Here is a 25,280-nt window from a genome sequence, read left to right as displayed (position 1 = left end):
GACTGTAACCTGGGGAGTATTTGGCTTTGAGCTAGACTGTAAACGGAGAAGTATTTTGCTATGAGCTAGACTGTAAACTGGGGTGTATTTGGCGATGAGCTAGACTGTAAACTGGGGAGTATTTGGCTATGAGCTAGACTGTAAACGGGGAAGTATTTGGCTATGAGCTAGACTGTAAACGGGGAAGTATTTGGCTATGAGCTAGACTGTAAACGGGGGAGTATTTGGCTATGAGCTAGACTGTAAACTGGGGAGTATTTGGCTTTGAGCTAGACTGTAAACGGGGAAGTATTTGGTTTTGAGCTCGACTGTAACCTGGGGAGTATTTGGCTTTGAGCTAGACAGTAAACTGGGGAGTTTTCGGCTGTGAGCTAGACTGTAAACTGAGGAGTATTTGGTTACGAGCTAGACTGTAAACTGGGGAGTGATTGGTTATGAGCTAGACTGTAAACTGGGGAGTAATTGGGTATGAGCTAGACTGTAAACTGGGGAGTGATTGGCTATGAGCTAGACCGTAACCTGGGGAGTATTTGGCTATGAGCTAGACTGTAAACGGGGAAGTATTTGGTTTTGAGCTAGACTGTAAACGGGGAAGTATTTGGTTTTGAGCTAGACTGTAAACTGGGGAGTATTTTGCTATGAGCTAGACTGTAAACTGGGGAGTATTTGCTTTTGAGCTAGACTGTAAACAGGGGAGTATTTGGCTATGAGCTAGACTGTAAACTGGGGTGTATTTGGCTTTGAGCTAGACTGTAAACTGAGGAGTATTTTGTTATGAGCTAGACTGTAAACTGGGGTGTATTTGGCTTTGAGCTAGACTGTAAACGGGGGAGTTTTCGGCTGTGAGCTAGACTGTAAACTGGGGAGTATTTGGTTTTGAGCTAGACTGTAAACTGAGGAGTATTTGGTTACGAGCTAGACTGTAAACTGGGGAGTGATTGGTTATGAGCTAGACTGTAAACTGGGGAGTAATTGGGTATGAGCTAGACTGTAAACTGGGGAGTGATTGGCTATGAGCTAGACCGTAACCTGGGGAGTATTTGGCTATGAGCTAGACTGTAAACGGGGAAGTATTTGGTTTTGAGCTAGACTGTAAACTGGGGAGTATTTTGCTATGAGCTAGACTGTAAACTGGGGAGTATTTGCTTTTGAGCTAGACTGTAAACAGGGGAGTATTTGGCTATGAGCTAGACTGTAAACTGGGGTGTATTTGGCTTTGAGCTAGACTGTAAACTGAGGAGTATTTTGTTATGAGCTAGACTGTAAACTGGGGTGTATTTGGCTTTGAGCTAGACTGTAAACGGGGGAGTTTTCGGCTGTGAGCTAGACTGTAAACTGGGGAGTATTTGGTTTTGAGCTAGACTGTAAACTGGGGTGTATTTGGCGATGAGCTAGACTGTAAACGGGGGAGTTTTCGGCTGTGAGCTAGACTGTAAACTGAGGAGTATTTTGTTATGAGCTAGACTGTAAACTGGGGAGTATTTTGTTATGAGCTAGACTGTAAACTGAGGAGTATTTTGTTATGAGCTAGACTGTAACCTGGGGAGTATTTGGCTATGAGCTAGACTGTAAACTGGGGAGTATTTGGTTTTGAGCTAGACTGTAAACGGAGGAGTTTTCGGCTGTGAGCTAGACTGTAAACTGGGGAGTATTTGGTTATAAGCAAGCTAGACAGTAAACTGGGGAGTTTTCGGCTTTGAGCTAGACAGTAAACTGGGGAGTTTTCAGCTGTGAGCTAGACTGTAAACTGAGGAGTATTTTGTTATGAGCTAGACTGTAAACTGGCCAGCATCCTGGAGTCCTGGCCTCTTCACCATTGACTGTTTTTTAGACTGGTGTCTGAATGGTATCTGCTTGGTTCTGTCTGTCTTTGTCTGATTGTGCTACTACCTTACTGTTGATATAAAATACGCTAGTCTAAGGCTGGCGTGGTAGGACATAACACAACTCTTTCTGTCACATCTCACTACTGTAAAAGGAATGATGTCATCACTATGTACCATCCAGAACTATAGAGGAGGAAGTAAGGCTGTTACAGCGTTTAGAGAATGAGGTCATCAGTATGGGACATGTGTAGGCTAGGCATGCCTCTGGGTGTGTTACCACTCTCTGGTCCGCACCCAGTTTTTTTGGGTAGGACTGACATTCCATTTCCCTTTTTAACCCCAGTGCCGACTGCTCACTATAGCTAGGAAATTCTGTTCTATCTATATAAACCATGGGACATATCTCAAACATTCTAAAGGGGACCCGCCCTAGTCTGTCGTGTCCTATCTCATTTATCGTCTCTTCACTCAGACCTGGGTCAAATACATGATGTCAAACACTTTCAAATAATTGAAATATTTCAAAAAGTATTTGAGGTACGTTTCGTTTAGCTTGGAGATCAAGTGGTCTTCACCAGTTAAAGTATTTGTGGTACGTTTCGTTTAGCTTGGAGATCAAGTGGTCTTCACCAGTTAAAGTATTTGTGGTACGTTTCGTTTAGCTTGGAGATCAAGTGGTCTTCACCAGTTAAAGTATTTGTAACATTTCTTTATTGGAGATCAAGTAGTCTTCACCAGTTAAAGTATTTGTAACATTCTTTAGCTTGGAGATCAAGTGGTCTTCACCAGTTAAAATATTTGAACATTCTTTAGCTTGGAGATCAAGTAGTCTTCACCAGTTAAAGTATTTGTGGTACGTTTCGTTTAGCTTGGAGATCAAGTGGTCTTCACCAGTTAAAGTATTTGTGGTACGTTTCGTTGAGCTTGGAGATCAAGTAGTCTTCACCAGTTAAAGTATTTGAAAGTGTTTGACATAAAGATTTGACCATGGTCTAATTCTAACATTCACAGAATTATGCTTATATTACTGTGAGTAACCCTTAGTATTCTAACATTCTGTAGTAACCCTTAGTATTCTAACATTCTGTATTAACCCTTAGTATTCTAACATTCTGTAGTAACCCTTAGTATTCTAACATTCTGTAGTAACCCTTAGTATTCTAACATTCTGTATTAACCCTTAGTATTCTAACATTCTGTAGTAACCCTTAGTATTCTAACATTCTGTAGTAACCCTTAGTATTCTAACATTCTGTATTAACCCTTAGTATTCTAACATTCTGTAGTAACCCTTAGTATTCTAACATTCTGTATTAACCCTTAGTATTCTAACATTCTGTAGTAACCCTTAGTATTCTAACATTCTGTAGTAACCCGTAGTATTCTAACATTACTGTGAGTAACCCTTAGTATTCTAACATTCTGTAGTAACCCTTAGTATTCTAACATTCTGTATTAACCCTTAGTATTCTAACATTCTGTAGTAACCCTTAGTATTCTAACATTCTGTAGTAACCCTTAGTATTCTAACATTCTGTAGTAACCCTTAGTATTCTAACATTCTGTAGTAACCCTTAGTATTCTAACATTCTGTAGTAACCCTTAGTATTCTAACATTCTGTATTAACCCTTAGTATTCTAACATTCTGTAGTAACCCTTAGTATTCTAACATTCTGTATTAACCCTTAGTATTCTAACATTCTGTAGTAACTCTTAGTGTTCTAACATTCTGTAGTAACTCGTAGTATTCTAACATTACTGTGAGTAACTCTTAGTATTCTAACATTCTGTAGTAACCCTTAGTATTCTAACATTCTGTATTAACCCTTAGTATTCTAACATTCTGTAGTAACCCTTAGTATTCTAACATTCTGTAGTAACTCTTAGTATTCTAACATTCTGTAGTAACGCGTAGTATTCTAACATTCTGTATTAACCCTTAGTATTCTAACATTCTGTAGTAACTCTTAGTATTCTAACATTCTGTAGTAACTCTTAGTATTCTAACATTCTGTAGTAACCCTTAGTATTCTAACATTCTGTAGTAACCCTTAGTATTCTAACATTCTGTAGTAACTCTTAGTATTCTAACATTCTGTAGTAACCCTTAGTATTCTAACATTCTGTAGTAACCCTTAGTATTCTAACATTCTGTAGTAACTCTTAGTATTCTAACATTCTGTATTAACCCTTAGTATTCTAACATTCTGTAGTAACCCTTAGTATTCTAACATTCTGTATTAACCCTTAGTATTCTAACATTCTGTATTAACCCTTAGTATTCTAACATTCTGTATTAACCCTTAGTATTCTAACATTCTGTAGTAACTCTTAGTATTCTAACATTCTGTAGTAACCCTTAGTATTCTAACATTACTGTGAGTAACCCTTAGTATTCTAACATTCTGTAGTAACCCTTAGTATTCTAACATTCTGTAGTAACCCTTAGTATTCTAACATTCTGTAGTAACCCTTAGTATTCTAACATTCTGTAGTAACTCTTAGTATTCTAACAGGACTGGGGAGGTGGGGGGAAGGGAAGGACTGCGGCGGTGGAGGGGAGGGGAGGACTGGGGGGTGGAGGGGATGACTGGGGAGGTTGAGGGGAGGGAAGGTCTGGGAATGTGGAGGGGAAGACTGGATAGGTTGAAGGGAGGGGAGGACAGGGGAGGTGAAGGGGAGGACTGGGGAGTTGGAATGGAGAACTGGGGAGGTGGAGGGGAGGACTGTGGAGGATGAGTGACATATGGAAGACGTGTGCACATTCATCAGTGTTATTATCGATGTGTCACCTCTCTCCTCAGATGGTGTTTGAAGTGGTGACCTCTGGCCATCGCGGCCTGCTGGCCATCAAAGACGTGGTGCTGCAGGGCCACCAGTGCAGTAAGTCACACACACACACACACACACACACACACACACACACACACACACACACACACACACACACACACACACACACACACACACACACACACACACACACACACAAAGAAAGCCCTCACCCCTCTGTCTGCATAAAATACATCAAACTATCCTCCTTGTTCTTTTCCTGACACCTCCAGATATCAATATAGCACGGAGACACACAATATCTTTCAATATAGCACAGAGACACTATATTTTTCTCAAGGTGTTAGGAACACACAACAACATTCTTTCTCATAGCACCAGACAATGGCTATAAAACACTCCCTCCCTACCTCCCTTCTTCCTCTCTCTCTCTCTCTCTCTCTCTCTCTCTCTCCCTCCCTCCCTCCTTCCCTCTCTAGCGCTCTCCCTCGCTCTCTCGCCCTCCCTCCCTAGAGAGACAGAACTGGAACAACTACATGGAGGAGAGAGAGAGAGAAACAGAGGGAATGACAGAATGGAGGAGAGAGTCAGAGATAGAGAGATAATAAGAGAATGGAGGACAGAGTGAGTGGGAATGAGAGAATGGAGGAGAGATAGAGGGAATGAGAGAATGGAGGAGAGAGAGGGAATGAGAGAATGGAGGAGAGATAGAGGGAATGGAGGAGAGATTGAGAGAATGGAGGAGAGATAGAGGGAATGGAGGAGAGAGTGAGGGAATGAGAGAATGGAGGAGAGAGTGAGGGAATGAGAGAATGGAGGAGAGAGTGAGGGAATGAGAGAATGGAGGAGAGAGTGAGGGAATGAGAGAATGGAGGAGAGAGTGAGGGAATGAGAGAATGGAGGAGAGAGTGAGTGGGAATGAGAGAATGGAGGAGAGATAGAGGGAATGAGAGAATGGAGGAGAGATAGAGGGAATGAGAGAATGGAGGAGAGATAGAGGGAATGGAGGAGAGATTGAGAGAATGGAGGAGAGATTGAGAGAATGGAGGAGAGATAGAGGGAATGGAGGAGAGAGTGAGGGAATGAGAGAATGGAGGAGAGAGTGAGGGAATGAGAGAATGGAGGAGAGAGTGAGGGAATGAGAGAATGGAGGAGAGAGTGAGGGAATGAGAGAATGGAGGAGAGAGTGAGGGAATGAGAGAATGGAGGAGAGAGTGAGGGAATGAGAGAATGGAGGAGAGAGTGAGGGAATGAGAGAATGGAGGAGAGAGTGAGGGAATGAGAGAATGGAGGAGAGAGTGAGGGAATGAGAGAATGGAGGAGAGAGTGAGGGAATGAGAGAATGGAGGAGAGAGTGAGGGAATGAGAGAATGGAGGAGAGAGTGAGGGAATGAGAGAATGGAGGAGAGAGAGATAGAGGGAATGGAGGAGAGAGAGATAGAGGGAATGGAGGAGAGAGAGATAGAGGGAATGAGAGAATGGAGGAGAGATAGAGGGAGTGGAGGAGAGATAGTGGGAATGAGAGAATGGAGGAGAGATAGAGGGAATGAGAGAATGGAGGAGAGAGAGAGGGAATGAGAGAATGGAGGAGAGAGTGAGGGAATGAGAGAATGGAGGAGAGAGTGAGGGAATGAGAGAATGGAGGAGAGAGTGAGGGAATGAAAGAATGGAGGAGAAGAGATAGAGGGAATGGAGGAGAGAGAGATAGAGGGAATGGAGGAGAGAGAGATAGAGGGAATGGAGGAGAGAGAGATAGAGGGAATGGAGGAGAGAGAGATAGAGGGAATGAGGGAATGGAGGAGAGAGAGATAGAGGGAATGAGGGAATGGAGGAGAGAGAGATAGAGGGAATGAGAGAATGGAGGAGAGAGAGATAGAGGGAATGAGAGAATGGAGGAGAGATAGAGGGAGTGGAGGAGAGATAGTGGGAATGAGAGAATGGAGGAGAGAGTGAGGGAATGAGAGAATGGAGGAGAGAGTGAGGGAATGAGAGAATGGAGGAGAGAGTGAGGGAATGAAAGAATGGAGGAGAGAGAGATAGAGGGAATGGAGGATAGAGAGATAGAGGGAATGGAGGAGAGAGAGATAGAGGGAATGGAGGAGAGAGAGATAGAGGGAATGGAGGAGAGAGAGATAGAGGGAATGAGAGAATGGAGGAGAGAGAGATAGAGGGAATGAGAGAATGGAGGAGAGATAGAGGGAATGAGAGAATGGAGGAGAGATAGAGGGAGGGAATGAGAGAATGGAGGAGAGATAGAGGGAGTGGAGGAGAGATAGAGGGAGTGGAGGAGAGATAGAGGGAATGAGAGAATGGAGGAGAGATAGAGGGAATGAGAGAATGGAGGAGAGATAGAGGGAATGAGAGAATGGAGGAGAGATAGAGGGAATGAGAGAATGGAGGAGAGATAGAGGGAATGAGAGAATGGAGGAGAGATAGAGGGAATGAGAGAATGGAGGAGAGATAGAGGGAATGAGAGAATGGAGGAGAGTGAGAGATAGAGGGAATGAGAGAATGGAGGAGAGATAGAGGGAATGAGAGAATGGAGGAGAGTGACCCTTAACATTTATTGAATCTGTTGTAGAACTACGGCTGGACGTAACACAATGTGAAAGTCAAGGGTTCTGATTAACTTCCCACTGTATGTCATCAATCATGTATCTCAGGTAGTGAACGTGTGTTTCTAGGTGTTGAGGGAGAGCTATGTTCTGTTTGGTACCAGCCTGGGAGTCTCATGTTCTTTAAGTTCATCCCAGGGGTGTGCCGAGGTTAGACGCCTCACTGTGGTACGGTCAGAGCAATCTACATGACATCAGCTACAATCAATACCACCATGGTTCTCCTTCAATTAATTCGCAGCTAGCTTACAAGCTTAAATAATCAATGATATATCACACAGAGCACAGATCAGATTGTTATATGCAAACTATTTGGTGACCAAACAAACATGCTCAAAACGCATGCACACACACACACACACACACACACACACACACACACACACACACACACACACACACACACACACACACACATCACAATCAAATTATCTCGTGACCACAGGATCAAGTAGCTAAATTCCTATGAGATGGATTTCCATAGGACTAGTTTCTGCACTGCATATAAATGTAGCAGAAGTTGATCAATGAAAACGTGCATTTAAATGTAGAAATGTGAACAGATCAATACACCGCTTAGTGGCTGGGTGGTCGGGTTTCTCTGAGTAATACTCATACAGTCGCGGTCCAAATGGCTACCCTATTCCCTATGTAGTGCACTACTTTTGACGAGGGGCCTAAGGGACCCTATTCCCTATGTTGTGCACTACTTTTGACGAGGGGCCTAAGGGACCCTATTCCCTATGTAGTGCACTACTTTTGACGAGGGGCCTAAGGGACCCTATTCCCTATGTAGTGCACTACTTTTGACGAGGGGCCTAAGGGACCCTATTCCCTATGTAGTGCACTACTTTTGACAAGGGGCCTAAGGGACCCTATTCCCTATGTAGTGCACTACTTTTACAAGGGGCCAAAACCCTATTCCCTATGTAGTGCACTACTTTTGACCATTTGGGATTTAAGGGACCCTATTCCCTATGTAGTGCACTACTTTTGACAAGGGGCCTATGGGACCCTATTCCCTATGTAGTGCACTACTTTTAACCAGAGACCAAAAATAGTTCCCTATATAGAGAAATAGTGAGCCATTTGGGATTTATTATTATTTATTTTTTCAACCTTTGTTTTACTAGGCAAGTCAGTTAAGAACAAATTCTTATTTTCAATGACGGCCTAGGAACAGTGGGGTTACCTGCCTTTAAAAGGGGAAGAACGACAGATTTGTACCTTGTCAGCTCAAGGGTTTGAACTTGCAACCTTCCGGTTACTAGTCCAACGCTCTAACCACTAGGCTACCCTGCCGCCCCTACACTCTAACCACTAGGCTACCTGCCGCCCCTACACTTTAACCACTAGGCTACCCTGCCGCCCCTACACTCAAACCACTAGGCTACCCTACCGCCTCTACACTCAAACCACTAGGCTACCCTACCGCCTCTACACTCTAACCACTAGGCTACCCTATCGCCCCTACACTCTAACCACTAGGCTACCCTACCGCCTCTACACTCCAACCACTAGGCTACCCTACCGCCTCTACACTCTAACCACTAGGCTACCCTGCCACCTCTACACTCTAACCACTAGGCTACCCTACCGCCTCTACACTCTAACCACTAGGCTACCCTACCGCCTCTACATACTAACCACTAGGCTACCCTACCGCCTCTACACTCTAACCACTAGGCTACCCTACCGCCTCTACACTCTAACCACTAGGCTACCCTGCCGCCTCTACACTCTAACCACTAGGCTACCCTGCCGCCTCTACACTCTAACCACTAAGCTACCCTGCCGCCTCTACACTCTAACCACTAGGCTACCCTGCCGCCCCATGGGATGTACCCATGGTCTACGGAATATAGGTCCTAGTGTGGAATAGCTCTGAGGTGTGATTTTGTACTGCCTGTGTGGCAACTTTGCCTCCCCTTAAAACACTTAATAAAAAAATAAAAATAAAAGATATTAGCCTACGATGAGAAAAATATATTTGTCTGGTTTGGCATTGAGAGTAGGATTGACAGGCCAAAACAATAATACTAGGTTATACTGATGCTATAGCTGTGTTCAAAATACTCAAACCGTACTGTTTGTGACGTAAGTAAACTGAGTATATAGTATGGTTATTGGTCATAGTATCGATATACTGTAATAGTATGCCAAAAGTCCTCGGATGCCGTACGACATTCACCAATATACAAAGTATACAAGCAGCCGGACACTATTTCTGTGCTTTTAGGGCCCACAATGCAATTCTTCAGAAAATGGCCGTGGCTTCACAATGGCGGGAAAAATATGGACCTGAAGAACAGATACAAATGCATTACTTTAACTAATTAAGACAAATGTCAAATAAAAAGAAATACATGTCGAGCAATGTAATAAAGTAATGGCTTTTCAAATAAGTTACCTTACACGTTATGTTGGGCTGACAATTTGTTAGCCACGCAAACCTTTACGAACCATATAGCATGTCATTACAGCAGTATGTACCAGTATGTTAGCTAGCTACCTAATGTTAATAATACATCAAACTAGCCTCGGGTGCTTGACTGCCGTTGTAAGGTCAGAACACTCGAATCAACCTTACTCCTCGGGTCAGATCGTCCAGTGTGCCCTCTACACACTCCAAGAGCGAAACAATCTGAATTTACTAACGTCCAGAGCGCACTCTGGCACTCCAGATTGGATCTAAGAACACACCCGAAGTCATAAAATGTCTAGCTAGTAATTTGTTATGCTAACAAGCTAACAACAGGTTGCATAGCAACAGCATCAACTTCTGGTAGACAGGCCGAAGCGCTACTAGGCTCGACTGAAAGTATACCGTTAGTTTACAGTATACTAAAACAAACTAATAGTACATAGTATATACTCATTAACTATGTAGTATACAGTATGTTAGTATGGGTATTCGAACACAGCTTATGTCTTCTAATAAAATATATCATGTAGAATGATTGTCACGTTCGTTGTATGGATGAGACCAAGGCGCAGCGTGAGATGAATGCATCTTCTATTTATTAACGAAGAACACTTAAACAAACGCGAAGCTATATATGATAAGTGCATACACAGGCAACTAACACATAGACAATAACCCACAAAATACTCAAGGAATATGGCTGCCTAAACATGGTTCCCAATCAGAGACAATGATAAACAGCTGTCTCTAATTGAGAACCAATCTAGGCAACCATAGACATACAAAACACCTAGGCTAGTGACAACTCCATAAACATACAAACCCCCCTAGACAATACAAAAACTACACAAACCACCCTTATCACACCCTGACCTAACCAAAATAATAAAGAAAAACAAAGAATACTAAGGTCAGGGCGTGACAATGATATACTTATACTAGTGGAAAAACATTTGATGAAAGATGAAAAGGGAAATGATACAATTAGCTTTGTGAGGGTCTTTGGAGAGTTGGGTGCAATTCTATCTAACTAATCAAGGTCAGATGTTGAAATGGCCTGGTTTTTCCTCATTACAGAATGGGGCTACAGTGATAATAATACTTCACATGAAAATGGTCTCGTGATTTACTTGGATTGGATCATTCATCTCTCTTATTATAAAGCCAGGTAGAAGAAAGTAATGTTGTCGACTCTGAACTTAATTCATAAAAAGGCTGTAGTTAGTCTGTTGTTTAGTCTGTTGCTTAGTCTGTTGTTTGGTCTGTTGTTTAGTCTGTTGTTTAGTCTGTTGTTAGTCTGTTGTTTAGGCTGTAGTTAGTCTGTTGTTTAGTCGGTTGTTTAGTCTTTTGTTTAGTCTGTTGTTTAGGCTGTAGTTCGTCTGTTGTTAGTCAGTTGTTAGTCTGTTGTTTAGTCTGTTGTTTAGTCGGTTGTTTAGTCTGTTGTTTAGTCTGTTGTTAGTCTGTTGTTAGTCTGTTGTTAGTCGGTTGTTTAGTCTGTTGTTTAGTCGGTTGTTAGTCTGTTGTTAGTCTGTTGTTTAGTCGGTTGTAGACTCTGTCCCAATTAATAAAAGGATGTTCTTTAGTCTATTGTTTAGTCGGTTGTTAGTCTGTTGTTTAGTCTGTTGTTAGTATGTTGTTAGTATGTTGTTAGTCTGTTTAGTCGGTTGTTTAGTCTGTTGTTTAGTCTGTTGTTTAGGCTGTAGTTCGTCTGTTGTTAGTCAGTTGTTAGTCTGTTGTTTAGGCTGTAGTTAGTCTGTTGTTTAGTCGGTTGTTTAGTCTTTTGTTTAGTCTGTTGTTTAGGCTGTAGTTCGTCTGTTGTTAGTCAGTTGTTAGTCTGTTGTTTAGTCTGTTGTTTAGTCGGTTGTTTAGTCTGTTGTTTAGTCTGTTGTTAGTCTGTTGTTAGTCTGTTGTTAGTCGGTTGTTTAGTCTGTTGTTTAGTCGGTTGTTAGTCTGTTGTTAGTCTGTTGTTTAGTCGGTTGTAGACTCTGTCCCAATTAATAAAAGGATGTTCTTTAGTCTGTTGTTAGTCTGTTGTAGACTCTGTCCCAATTAATAAAAGGATGTTCTTTAGTCTATTGTTTAGTCGGTTGTTAGTCTGTTGTTAGTCGGTTGTAGACTCTGTCCCAATTAATAAAAGGATGTTCTTTAGTCTGTTGTTTAGGCTGTAGTTTGTCTGTTGTTAGTCGGTTGTTAGTCTGTTGTTTAGTCTGTTGTTTAGTCTGTTGTTTAGGCTGTAGTTTGTCTGTTGTTAGTCGGTTGTTAGTCTGTTGTTTAGTCTGTTGTTTAGTCTGTTGTTTAGTCTGTTGTTAGTCCGTTGTTAGTCTGTTGTTAGTCTGCTGTTAGTCTGTTGTTTAGTCTGTTGTTTAGTCTGTTGTTAGTCTGCTGTTAGTATGTTGTTAGTCTGTTGTTAGTCCGTTGTTTAGTCTGTTCTTTAGTCTGTTGTTAGTCTGTTGTTAGTCTGTTGTTAGTCCGTTGTTTAGTCTGTTCTTTAGTCTGTTGTTAGTCTGTTGTTAGTCTGTTGTTAGTCTGCTGTTAGTCTGCTGTTAGTCTGTTGTTTAGTCTGTTGTTTAGTCTGTTGTAGACTCTGTCCCTATTAATAAAAGGCTGTAGTCAACAGATCATGAAAGTGAATGCTAATGCTTAATGTTCAGTTGGTCTCCTGACTCTCCACCTGCGAAAAGGAATGCTTTACTACTGGTTTGTATGTAGTGCAAATAGGTCCATGTTAGTCTGTTGTTAGTCTGTCGGTCTGTTGTTAGTCAGTTATTAGTCTGTTGTTTGTCAGTTGTTAGTCTGTTGTTTGTCTGTCGGTCTGTTGTTAGTCAGTTATTAGTCTGTTGTAGACTCTGTCCCAATTAATAAAATGATGTTCTATAGTCTGTTGTTTAGTCTGTTGTTAGTCTGTTGTTAGTCTGTTGTTGGTCTGTTGTTGGTCAGTTGTTAGTCTGTTGTTTAGTCTGTTGTAGACTCTGTCCCAATTAATAAAATGATGTTCTATAGTCTGTTGTTTAGTCTGTTGTTTAGTCTGTTGTTTAGTCTGTTCTTTAGTCTGTTGTTAGTCTGTTGTTAGTCTGTTGTTAGTCTGTTGTTTAGTCTGTTGTTAGTCTGTTGTTTAGTCTGTTGTTTAGTCTGTTCTTTAGTCTGTTGTTGGTCTGTTGTTGGTCTGTTGTTAGTCTGTTGTTAGTCTGTTGTTGGTCAGTTGTTAGTCTGTTGTAGACTCTGTCCCAATTAATAAAATGATGTTCTATAGTCTGTTGTTTAGTCTGTTGTTAGTCTGTTGTTAGTCTGTTGTTTAGTCTGTTGTTTAGTCTGTTGTTAGTCTGTTGTTTAGTCTGTTGTTTAGTCTGTTGTTTAGTCTGTTGTTAGTCTGTTGTTTAGTCTGTTGTTAGTCTGTTGTTTAGTCTGTTCTTTAGTCTGTTCTTTAGTCTGTTGTTAGTCTGTTGTTTAGTCTGTTGTTGGTCTGTTGTTGGTCTGTTGTTAGTCTGTTGTTAGTCTGTTGTTTAGTCTGTTGTTTAGTCTGTTGTTAGTCTGTTGTTAGTCTGTTGTTTAGTCTGTTGTTAGTCTGTTGTTAGTCTGTTGTTTAGTCTGTTGTTTAGTCTGTTGTTAGTCTGTTGTTTAGTCTGTTGTTAGTCTGTTGTTAGTCTGTTGTTTAGTCTGTTGTTTAGTCTGTTGTTAGTCTGTTGTTTAGTCTGTTGTTTAGTCTGTTGTTAGTATGTTGTTAGTCTGTTGTTAGTCTGTTGTTTAGTCTGTTGTTTAGTCTGTTGTTAGTCTGTTGTTTAGTCTGTTGTTAGTCTGTTGTTTAGTCTGTTGTTTAGTCTGTTGTTAGTCTGTTGTTTAGTCTGTTGTTTAGTAGTCTGTTGTTTAGTCTGTTGTTAGTCTGTTGTTAGTCTGTTGTTAGTATGTTGTTAGTCTGTTGTTTAGTCTGTTGTTTAGTCTGTTGTTAGTCTGTTGTTTAGTCTGTTGTTGGTCTGTTGTTTGTTGTTTAGTCTGTTGTTTAGTCTGTTGTTTAGTCTGTTGTTTAGTCTGTTGTTAGTATGTTGTTAGTCTGTTGTTAGTCTGTTGTTTAGTCTGTTGTTAGTCTGTTGTTAGTCTGTTGTTAGTCTGCTGTTAGTCTGTTGTTTAGTCTGTTGTTTAGTCTGTTGTTTAGTCTGCTGTTAGTCTGTTGTTAGTCTGTTGTTTAGTCTGTTGTTTAGTCTGTTGTTAGTCTGCTGTTAGTCTGTTGTTTAGTCTGTTCTTTAGTATGTTGTAGACTCTGTCCCTATTAATGTTGTAGTCTGTGAATGCTAATGCTGTTAGGAATGCTTTACTACTGGTTTGTATGTTGAGTGCAAATAGGTCCATGTTAGTCTGTTGTTAGTCAGTTATTAGTCTGTTGTTTGTCAGTTGTTAGTCTGTTGTTAGCCTGTCGGTCTGTTGTTAGTCAGTTATTAGTCTGTTGTTAGTCTGTCCATGTTAGTCTGTTGTTAGTCTGTTGTTAGTCTGTTGTTTAGTCTGTTGTTAGTCTGTTGTTAGTCTGTTGTTAGTCTGTTGTTAGTCTGTTGTTAGTCTGTTGTAGACTCTGTCCCAATTAATAAAATGATGTTCTATAGTCTGTTGTTTAGTCTGTTGTTAGTCTGTTGTTAGTCTGTTGTTAGTCTGTTGTTGGTCTGTTGTTAGTCTGTTGTTAGTCTGTTGTTAGTCTGTTGTTAATAAAATGATGTTCTTAGTCTGTTGTTTAGTCTGTTGTTAGTCTGTTGTTAGTCTGTTGTTAGTCTGTTGTTGGTCTGTTGTTAGTCTGTTGTTAGTCTGTTGTTTAGTCTGTTGTTAGTCTGTTGTTAGTCTGTTGTTAGTCTGTTGTTAGTCTGTTGTTAGTCTGTTGTTAGTCTGTTGTTTAGTCTGTTGTTTAGTCTGTTGTTTAGTCTGTTGTTAGTCTGTTGTTAGTATGTTGTTAGTCTGTTGTTTAGTCTGTTGTTTAGTCTGTTGTTTAGTCTGTTGTTAGTCTGTTGTTAGTCTGTTGTTAGTCTGTTGTTTAGTCTGTTGTTAGTCTGTTGTTAGTCTGTTGTTAGTCTGCTGTTAGTCTGTTGTTTAGTCTGTTGTTTAGTCTGTTGTTTAGTCTGTTGTTTAGTCTGTTGTTTAGTCTGTTGTTAGTCTGTTGTTTAGTCTGTTGTTTAGTCTGTTGTTAGTCTGTTGTTAGTCTGTTGTTTAGTCTGTTGTTTAGTCTGTTGTTAGTCTGTTGTTTAGTCTGTTGTTTAGTCTGTTGTTTAGTCTGTTGTTAGTCTGTTGTTAGTCTGTTGTTTAGTCTGTTGTTTAGTCTGTTGTTAGTCTGTTGTTAGTCTGTTGTTAGTCTGTTGTTAGTCTGTTGTTAGTCTGTTGTTTAGTCTGTTGTTTAGTCTGTTGTTAGTCTGTTGTTTAGTCTGTTGTTTAGTCTGTTGTTTAGTCTGTTGTTAGTCTGTTGTTAGTCTGTTGTTAGTCTGTTGTTTAGTCTGTTGTTAGTCTGTTGTTTAGTCTGTTGTTAGTCTGTTGTTAGTCTGTTGTTTAGTCTGTTGTTAGTCTGTTGTTAGTCTGTTGTTTAGTCTGTTGTTTAGTCTGTTGTTAGTCTGTTGTTTAGTCTGTTGTTTAGTCTGTTGTTTAGTCTGTTGTTAGTCTGTTGTTTAGTCTGTTGTTTAGTCTGTTGTTTAGTCTGTTGTTTAGTCTGTTGTTAGTCTGTTGTTTAGTCTGTTGTTAGTCTGTTGTTTAGTCTGTTGTTAGTCTGTTGTTTAGTCTGTTGTTTAGTCTGTTGTTAGTCTGTTGTTTAGTCTGTTGTTAGTCTGTTGTTAGTCTGTTGTTTAGTCTGTTGTTTAGTCTGTTGTTTAGTCTGTTGTTAGTCTGTTGTTTAGTCTGTTGTTAGTCTGTTGTTGGTCTGTTGTTAGTCTGTTGTTTAGTCTGTTGTTTAGTCTGTTGTTTAGTCTGTTGTTAGTCTGTTGTTTAGTCTGTTGTTGGTCTGTTGTTTGTTGTTTAGTCTGTTGTTAGTCTGTTGTTAGTATGTTGTTAGTCTGTTGTTTAGTCTGTTGTTTAGTCTGTTGTTTAGTCTGTTGTTAGTCTGTTGTTAGTCTGTTGTTTAATCTGTTGTTAGTCTGTTGTTAGTCTGTTGTTAGTCTGTTGTTTAGTCTGTTGTTGGTCTGTTGTTTGTTGTTAGTCGGTTGTTAGTCAGTTGTTAGTCTGTTGTTTAGTCTGTTGTTTAGTCTGTTGTTAGACTTGTTTAGTCTGATGTTTAGTCTGCTGTTGGTCTGTTGCTAGTCTGTTGTTAGACTATTGTTTAGTCTGTTGTTTAGTCTGTTGTCGGCCTGTTGTTAGTCTGTTGTTTAGTCTGTTGTTGGTCTGTTGTTTGTTGTTAGTTGGTTGTTAGTCTGTTGTTAGTCTGTTGTTTGTTGTTAGTCTGTTGTTAGTCTGTTGTTTAGTCTGTTGTCGGCCTGTTGTTAGTCTGTTGTTAGTCTGTTGTTTGTTGTTAGTCTGTTGTTTGTTGTTAGTCTGTTGGTCGTCTGTTGTTTAGTTTGTTGTTAGTCTGTTGTTTGTTGTTAGTCGGTTGTTAGTCTGTTGTTTAGTTTCTTGTTAGTCTGTTGTTTGTTGTTAGTCGGTTGTTAGTCCTATGTAGGCCTTTATGAAGATCATGCTCCTATGAACCCAGCATGACATATATAGTATCCAGAGAACATAAGACTCTATTACTTAAAGGTTGTTGTCAACAAAACAATGAAAATCAATGATTTAGATGGCCTGTGTGTTCCCACTGAGAACCCGAAGAGTACTGTACTCACATTAAGTCTATGAAGGGTATATCTTAATCAATCAACACTGTTTCAAGCCTGTAACATTGATCCTAACATATTCAGTGTATTCAGAAAGTATTCAGACCACATTTTCGGTCCGTACAGTACCTCATTCTAAAATTGATCAAATATTTTCAATTCTGAATACTTATACTTCAATACTTATGTAGATTTGATATTTCAGTATGTGGTATTGTGTGTAGATTGATGAGGAGGAAAAAATAATTTAATCAATTTTAAAATAAAGCTTGGAACAAAATGTGGGAAAAGGGCAAGGTGTCTGAATGAGGGTTTCAGAAATGAAATGCCAATTACAGTATCTCAGAATAATATTTTTGCTGATAGAACCTACTAGCTTAACGACATTGGGACTTGGAATCGAACCGGTGCTTTGGTCAAACAATCTACATTTTACATCATCAGTCTCTGGACTTGAACCCCATTGAAAAACTGTGTTTTTTGAATTGAAGAGGTCCACAAGTGCAGACAAAGAATATCAAGGATCTGGAAAGATTCTGTATGGAGGAAATGTCCCAAGGTGTTCTCCAATCTCATAAAACATTTCAGAAAAAGGCTCATTATCCTCTCAAGGTGAGGTAATGAAAGGCAATGGAAACTGACTTGTTATTTTTTTTTAAACAAAATATATTTATCTGAGCTTATCTTGTATTAATATAAAATTATAGAATTTGCCCAAAATTGTAAGCATCCAAAGTACTTTAATGATATATTTTCATACAGTTATTTATTTTCATCTTTATCAAGGGAGTTTCTGTGTTTGTTGTAGTGAACCCCATTTAGTCCTGACTTTAAAGGGCATAGAGGTTTAGGGTTATGTATCTATTACTGTATATTCATATATATATCTATTACTGTATGCTAATATATATATACATATATATTACTGTATATTCATATATGAAGTAGGATGCTTAAATACACTTAGGTTGGAGTCATTAAAACTCATTTTTCAAGCACTCCCCAAATGTCTTGTTAACACACTATAGTTTTGGCAAGTCGGTTAGGACATCTACTTTGTGCATGACACAAGTCATTTTTACAACAGTTGTTTACAGACAGATTATTTAACTTTTAATTCACTGTATCACAATTCCAGTGGGTCAGAAGTTTACATACACTAAGTTGACTGCCTTTAAACAGCTTGGACATTTCCAGAAAATGATGTCATGGCTTTAGAAGCTTCTGATAGGCTAATTGACATCATTTGAGTCAATTGGAGGTGTACCTGTGGATGTATTTCAAGGCCTACCTTCAAACTCAGTGCCTCTTTGCTTGACATCATGGGAAAATCTAAATAAATCAGCCAAGACTTCAGAAAAATAATTGTAGACCTCCACAAGTCTGGTTCATCCTTGGGAGCAGTTTTCAAACGCCTGAAGGTACCAAGTTCATCTGTACAAACAATAGTGCGCAAGTATAAACACCATGGGACCACGCAGCCGTCATACCGCTCAGGAAGGAGACGCGTTCTGTCTCCCAGAGATGAACGTACTTTGGTGCAAAAAGTGCAAATCAATCCCAGAACAACAGCAAAGGACCTTGTGATGATGCTGGAGGAAACAGGTACAAAAGTATCTATAACCACAGTAAATCAAGTCCTATATTAACATAACCTGAAAGGCTGCTCAGCAAGGAAGAAGCCACTGCTCCAAAACCGCCATAAAAAAAACAGACTACAGTTTGCAACTGCACATGTGGACAAAGATAATACTTTTTGTAGAAATGTCCTCTGGTCTGATGAAACAAACACAGAATTGTTTGGCCATAATGACCTTTGTTATGTTTGGAGGAAAAAGGCGGAGGCTTACAAGCCGAAGACACCATCCCAACCGTGAAGCAAGGGGGTGGCAGCATCATGTTGTGGGGTTACTTTGCTGCAGGAGGGACTGGTGCACTTCACTAAATAGATGGCATCATGAGGAAAGAAAATTATGTGGATATATTGAAGCAACATCTCAAGACATCCGTGAGGAAGTTAAAGCTTGGTCGCAAATGTGTCTTCCAAATGGACAATAAGCATACTTCCAAAGTTGTGGTAAATTGGCAAATGGACAGCAAAGTCAAGGTATTGGAGTGGCCATCACAATGCCCTAACCTCAATCCTATAGAAAATTTGTGGGCAAAACTGAAAAAGTGTGTGCGAGCAAGGAGGCCTACAAACCTGACTCAGTTATACCAGCTCTGTCAGGAGGAATGGGCCAATATTCACTCAACTTATTGTGGGAAGCTTGTGGAAGGCTACCTTGAAACGTTTGACCCAAGTTAAACCATTTAAAGGCAATGCTACAAAATACTGGAATGTGATGAATGAAATAAAAGCTGAAATAAATAATTCTCTCTACTATTTTGACATTTCACATTCTTAAAATAAGGTGGTGATCCCAACTGACCTAAGACAGGGAATGTTTACTAGGATTAAATGTCAGGGAATGTGAAAACTGAGTTTAAATCTATTTGGCTAAGGTGTATGCAAACATTCCGGCTTCAACTGTGTATATATATTACTGTATATTCTGTATATATATATATATATATATACAATTGTGTTGTTTTTGTGTGTTTATAGTGAACACCCCTCACTTCCTGACCATAAAGGGTGTAGAGGTGAACGCTGGACAGACGGCCGCCTTCCACTGTACTGTCAACGGACGACAGAGAGACAACTTCAACCTCTGGTTACAGGTAACAACAACACCTTATCCTGACCCCTGACCCCTAAACCTAACAATCCACTGTACTGTCAACGGACGACAGAGGGACAACTTCAACCTCTGGTTACTGGTAACAACAACACCTTATCCTGACCCCTGACCCCTAAACCTAACAATCCACTGTACTTTTAACGGACGACAGAGGGACAACTTCAACCTCTGGTTACAGGTAACAACAACATCTTATCCTGACCCCTGACCCCTGACCCCTAAACCTAACAATCCACTGTACTGTCAACGGACGACAGAGAGACAACTTCAACCTCTGGTTACAGGTAACAACAACACCTGACCCCTGACCCCTAAACCTAACAATCCACTGTACTTTTAATGGACGACAGAGGGACAACTTCAACCTCTGGTTACTGGTAACTAGAACACATTTCCCTGATCCCGAACCCTAACCTTCCACTGTACTGTCAACAGAATGCAGAGGGTGTGTGTGTGTGTGTGTGGTAGACATCTTGTCGCCAGATATTCCATTGCTTTAACAAACAGCAACACAAACAAACATTACCTCAAGACCCCTGATAATGCTAATGAAGAAATATTTGTAATGAACAAATGTCCCCCATCTGCCTACGGTGGTGCTGTGTAGGGGTGACAGCTTGGGGGGGGGGTGATGACACACACTCATGTGAGTACAAAACAAACACACTTTTGTCCCAACACCTACTGACACGCTCAAGGTCAAGCTAATTCATTGAAGCATTTTTATTTTTTTTTATTTTTTGCCTAACCCCTTCCCCTGTTTTGACCTCTGACCCCTGACTGTGTTCTAACAGGGTATTGGTGGACGCGAGGCCCCTATGAAGTCCACTAAGCCGTGGAACAACAGACGCTTCATCGGGACCTTCGACGTGGAGAACACCACTAAGGGGGACTCAGGACGCTACCGATGTATCGTCCACTCTGACAACGGGGTTGGAGTGTCCAACTATGGAGAGCTGACCATAAAACGTAAGAACTGTAGACCTCAGGCACTCTCCTCCAAACCTTTTAAATTACATTCTTCCAGTGCTTTGTGGTGGATTGTAAAATGAAACTACTATAGAATAACTGTAATAGCCCCAACATTCCCAGAACCCTCTGCATGACCATGAATAAACGCACAAAAACACAACAATGAAATGATTCAGAAGTGGACTGGAATGTGTTCTCTATAAAGTCCTGCTATTGTCCCAGTGGAGCAGACAAACCCATTTCACTTTAAAGGAGACAGACACATTCCACCTACCTTAAAGGAGGCAGACCCAATCCACCTTAAAGGAGACAGACCCATTCCACCTTAATAGAGTCAGACCCATTCCACCTTTAATAGAATCAGACCCATTCCACCTTAATAGAATCAGACCCATTCCACCTTAATAGAATCAGACCCATTCCACCTTAATAGAATCAGATCAATCCACCTTAATAGAATCAGACCCATTCCACCTTAATAGAATCAGACCCATTCCACCTTAATAGAATCAGACCCATTCCACCTTAAAAGAGAGAGACCCATTCCACCTTAAAGGAGACAGACTCATTCCACCTTAAAGGAGACAGACCCATTCCACCTTAAAGGAGACAGACCCATTCCACCTTAAAGGAGACAGACCCATTCCACCTTAAAGGAGACAGACCCATTCCACCTTAAAGGAGATATACCCATTCCACCTTAAAGGAGAGAGACACATTCCACCTTAAAGGAGAGAGACACATTCCACCTTAAAGGAGAGAGACACATTCCACCTTAAAGGAGAGAGACACATTCCACCTTAAAGGAGAGAGACACATTCCACCCTAAAGGAGAGAGACCCATTCCACCTTAAAGGAGATATACCCATTCCACCCTAAAGGAGATAGACCCATTCCACCTTAAAGGACGCAGACCCATTCAACTTTAAAGGAGCCAGACCATTTCCACCTTAAAGGAGACAGACCCTTTCAACTTTAAAGGAGATCAGACCCTTTCAACTTTAAAGGAGACAGACCCATTCAACTTTAATGGAGGCAGACCCATTCAACTTTAATGGAGGCAGACCCATTCAACTTTAATAGAATCAGACCCATTCAACTTTAATAGAATCAGACCCATTCCACCTTAAAGGAATCAGACCCATTCCACCTTAAAGGAGGCAGACCCATTACACCTTAAAGGAGAGAGACCCATTACACCTTAAAGGAGAGAGACACATTCCACCTTAAAGGAGAGAGACACATTCCACCTTAAAGGAGATATACCCATTCCACCCTAAAGGAGGCAGACCCATTCCACCTTAAAGGAGATATACCCATTCCACCTTAAAGGAGACAGACCCATTCCACCTTAAAGGAGATATACCCATTCCACCTTAAAGGAGACAGACCCATTCAACTTTAATGGAGGCAGACCCATTCAACTTTAATGGAGGCAGACCCATTCAACTTTAATAGAATCAGACCCATTCAACTTTAATAGAATCAGACCCATTCCACCTTAAAGGAATCAGACCCATTCCACCTTAAAGGAGGCAGACCCATTACACCTTAAAGGAGAGAGACCCATTACACCTTAAAGGAGAGAGACACATTCCACCTTAAAGGAGAGAGACCCATTCCACCTTAAAGGAGACAGACCCATTCCACCCTAAAGGAGACAGACCCATTCCACCTTAAAGGAGATATACCCATTCCACCTTAAAGGAGACAGACCCATTCCACCTTAAAGGAGATATACCCATTCCACCCTAAAGGAGACAGACCCATTCCACCTTAAAGGAGATATACCCATTCCACCCTAAAGGAGAAAGACCCATTCCACCTTAAAGGAGATATACCCATTCCACCCTAAAGGAGACAGACACATTCCACCTTAAAGGAGCCAGACCATTTCCACTTTAAAGGAGACAGACCCATTCAACTTTAAAGGAGACAGACCCATTCAACTTTAAAGGAGGCAGACCCATTAAACTTTAATAGAATCAGACCCATTCAACTTTAATAGAATCAGACCCATTCCACCTTAAAGGAGACAGACCCATTCCACCTTAAAGGAGACAGACCCATTCCACCCTAAAGGAGAGAGACCTATTCCACCCTAAAAAAGTACAAAGGGAGTCAGTCTAGAGTGGTTTAACTGTAACCTCAACCATATCACCCACCCACCCACACACACACACCTACACACACACCCACACCCACACCTACACCCACACACCCACACCTACACCCACACACCAACACAGCTACACCCACACACACAGCTACACCCACACACACACCTACACCCACACACACACCTACACCCACACACACACCTACACCCACACGCACGCACGCACACACACACACACACACACACACACACCAACCCACACACACACACACACACCCACAACCCCCACACACACACACACCCACCCACACACACACACACACCAACCCACACACACACACACACCCACCAACCCACACACACACACACACACACCCACCCACACACACACACACACATACTGTAACCTCTCCCATATCACCCTCTACTCTCAGCTTCCTGCAGTCTGATATGAATTTATGGGACTGAGCGTGAAACTAAATCCAACGCTCCCTTCTCTTTCCTTCAGCCCTAGTCAGCTAATGGCCGTCTATATTTCTTCACTTCAGTGTTCTCCTCTGCCTGCCTGCAATTTCAATTGAATTTACTAGCCAGGTTGTTTTTTTTTTCGTCAGGCAACTTTGTGTTGATGGATAGGTTTAATCCAGTGCATCCGGATCGAGGGCTGTCAGTCATTGTATAACGGCCTCAACCTCTATTGTTTTTGTTGCTGTTAAGCCAGAACAATTGTCAAGTTTGCATTTTTGACCTGTTAGAGCTGGCACTCTTCTATTTTCAAACCCTAGTGCCAGGATTGGTAAATGACCTGTTTTATATGAGGAAACTGGTGCCGAGGTGGGAATATCTGAGGTGGGAATATCTGAGATGGGAATATCTGAGGTGGGAGGGGTGGGAATATCTGATGGGGGAGAGATGGGAATATATGAGGTGGGAGAGGTGGGAATATCTGAGGTGGGAATATCTGAGGCGGGAATATCTGAGGTGGGAGGGTTGGGAATATCTGGGTGGGAATATCTGAGGTGGGAATATCTGAGGTGGGAGGGGTGGGAATATCTGAGGTGGGAATATCTGAGGTGGGAGGGGTGGGAATATCTGAGGTGGGAATATCTGAGGTGGGAATATCTGAGGTGGGAATATCTGAGGTGGGAATATATGGGGGGAGGGGTGGGAATATCTGAGCTGGGAGGGGTGTGAATATCTGATGGGGGAATATCTGAGGTGGGAGGGGTGGGAATATCTGAGGTGGGAATATCTGAGGTGGGAGGGGTGGGAATATCTGAGCTGGGAGGGGTGGGAATATCTGATGGGGGAGAGATGGGAATATCTGAGGTGGGAATATCTGGGTGGGAATATCTGAGGTGGGAATATCTGAGGTGGGAATATCTGAGGTGGGAATATCTGAGGTGGGAATATCTGAGGTGGGAATATCTGAGGTGGGAGAGGTGGGATTATCTAAGGGGGGAGAGGTGGGAATATCTGAGGTGGGAATATCTGAGGGGGGAGAGGTGGGAATATCTGAGGTGGGAGAGATGGGAATATCTGAGGTGTGAATATCTGAGGTGAGAGAGATGGGAATATCTGAGGAGGGAATATCTGAGGGGGGAGAGTTGGGAATATCTGAGGTGGGAGAGATGGGAATATCTGAGATGGGAGTGGTGGGAATATCTGAGGTGGGAGAGATGAGAATAGCTGAGGTGGGAATATCTGAGGTGGGAATATCTGAGGGGGAGAGCTGGGAATATCTGAGATGGGAGAGGTGGGAATATCTGAGGTGGGAATATCTGAGGTGGGAGAGGTGGGATTATCTAAGGGGGGAGAGGTGTGAATATCTGAGGTGTGAATATCTGAGGTGGGAATATCTGAGGTGGGAGAGTTGGGAATATCTGAGGTGGGAGAGTTGGGAATATCTGAGGTGGGAGAGTTGGGAATATCTGAGGTGGGAATATCTGAGGTGGGAGAGTTGGGAATATCTGAGGTGGGAGAGTTGGGAATATCTGAGATGGGAGAGTTGGGAATATCTGAGGTGGGAATATCTCAAGGGGGAGAGATGGGAATATCTGAGGGGGGAGAGATGGGAATATCTGAGTTGGGAGAGGTGGGAATATCTGAGTTGGGAGAGATGGGAATATCAACCAAAATCTGGTTTTAGTTGCAACATGGTTGGTTATGGCAGGGATTTTGACAACGGAAGAGCAGCCTATCTGGCCCTGACGCACATTGCCCATAATGCACATGGAACCAGGAGAGATGTGCTGCTTTTTCTGCCTGTAAACATTGAAACAGAGAAATATATATCCACATTTCATTTGATTACAAACCAAGCACAGCCTCCCCTCCTCTCAATGAAGGCTGTTTTTTTGTCCGGCCCAATGCATTTGCCAAGTAGTCTAGACTATCGATAAAGGGTTTGGCTCGTTAGACCGCTTTGAAATAAATCTTAATCACCAAAGCTTTATTGAAATATCAAGTTTGGCAGCAGCAAAACAGTGAGCAGACATCCCCTTTTTATCGTTATAAGCAATTACATTATTTTATCCATCTCCTGTTATTATCTTAGATGTGTGTAAAACCCCTCCATCTAGACTATATGTCCATCAGGGAACATAAACCATGTAGACTATATGTCCATCAGGGAACATAAACCATGTAGACTATATGTCCATCATGGAACATAAACCCCTCCATGTAGACTATATGTCCATCAGGGAACATAAACATGTAGACTATATGTCCAACAGGGAACATAAACCATGTAGACTATATGTCCATCATGGAACATAAACCATGTAGACTATATGTCCATCATGGAACATAAACCCCTTCGTGTAGACTATATGTCCATCAGGGAACATAAACCCCCCCATGTAGACCATATGTCCATCAGGGAACATAAACCATGTAGACTATATGTCCATCAGTGAACATAAACCATGTAGACTATATGTCCATCAGGGAACATAAACCATGTAGACTATATGTCCATCAGGGAACATAAACCCCTCCATGTAGACTATATGTCCA

General features: G+C 41.4%; 1 pseudogene; it reads left to right on the top strand.

The window, feature by feature from the left end:
- Nucleotides 1–25,280, top strand: part of LOC135518667 (receptor-type tyrosine-protein phosphatase mu-like) — a 184,536-nt pseudogene that overhangs the window by 7,417 nt on the left and 151,839 nt on the right.

Source organism: Oncorhynchus masou, chromosome 3 (genome assembly GCF_036934945.1).
Source record: "Oncorhynchus masou masou isolate Uvic2021 chromosome 3, UVic_Omas_1.1, whole genome shotgun sequence".
NCBI classification, from domain to species: Eukaryota; Metazoa; Chordata; class Actinopteri; order Salmoniformes; family Salmonidae; genus Oncorhynchus; species Oncorhynchus masou.
The sequence above is the reverse complement of the archived record's forward strand: the minus strand, read 5'-3'. Positions and strand labels throughout refer to the sequence as shown.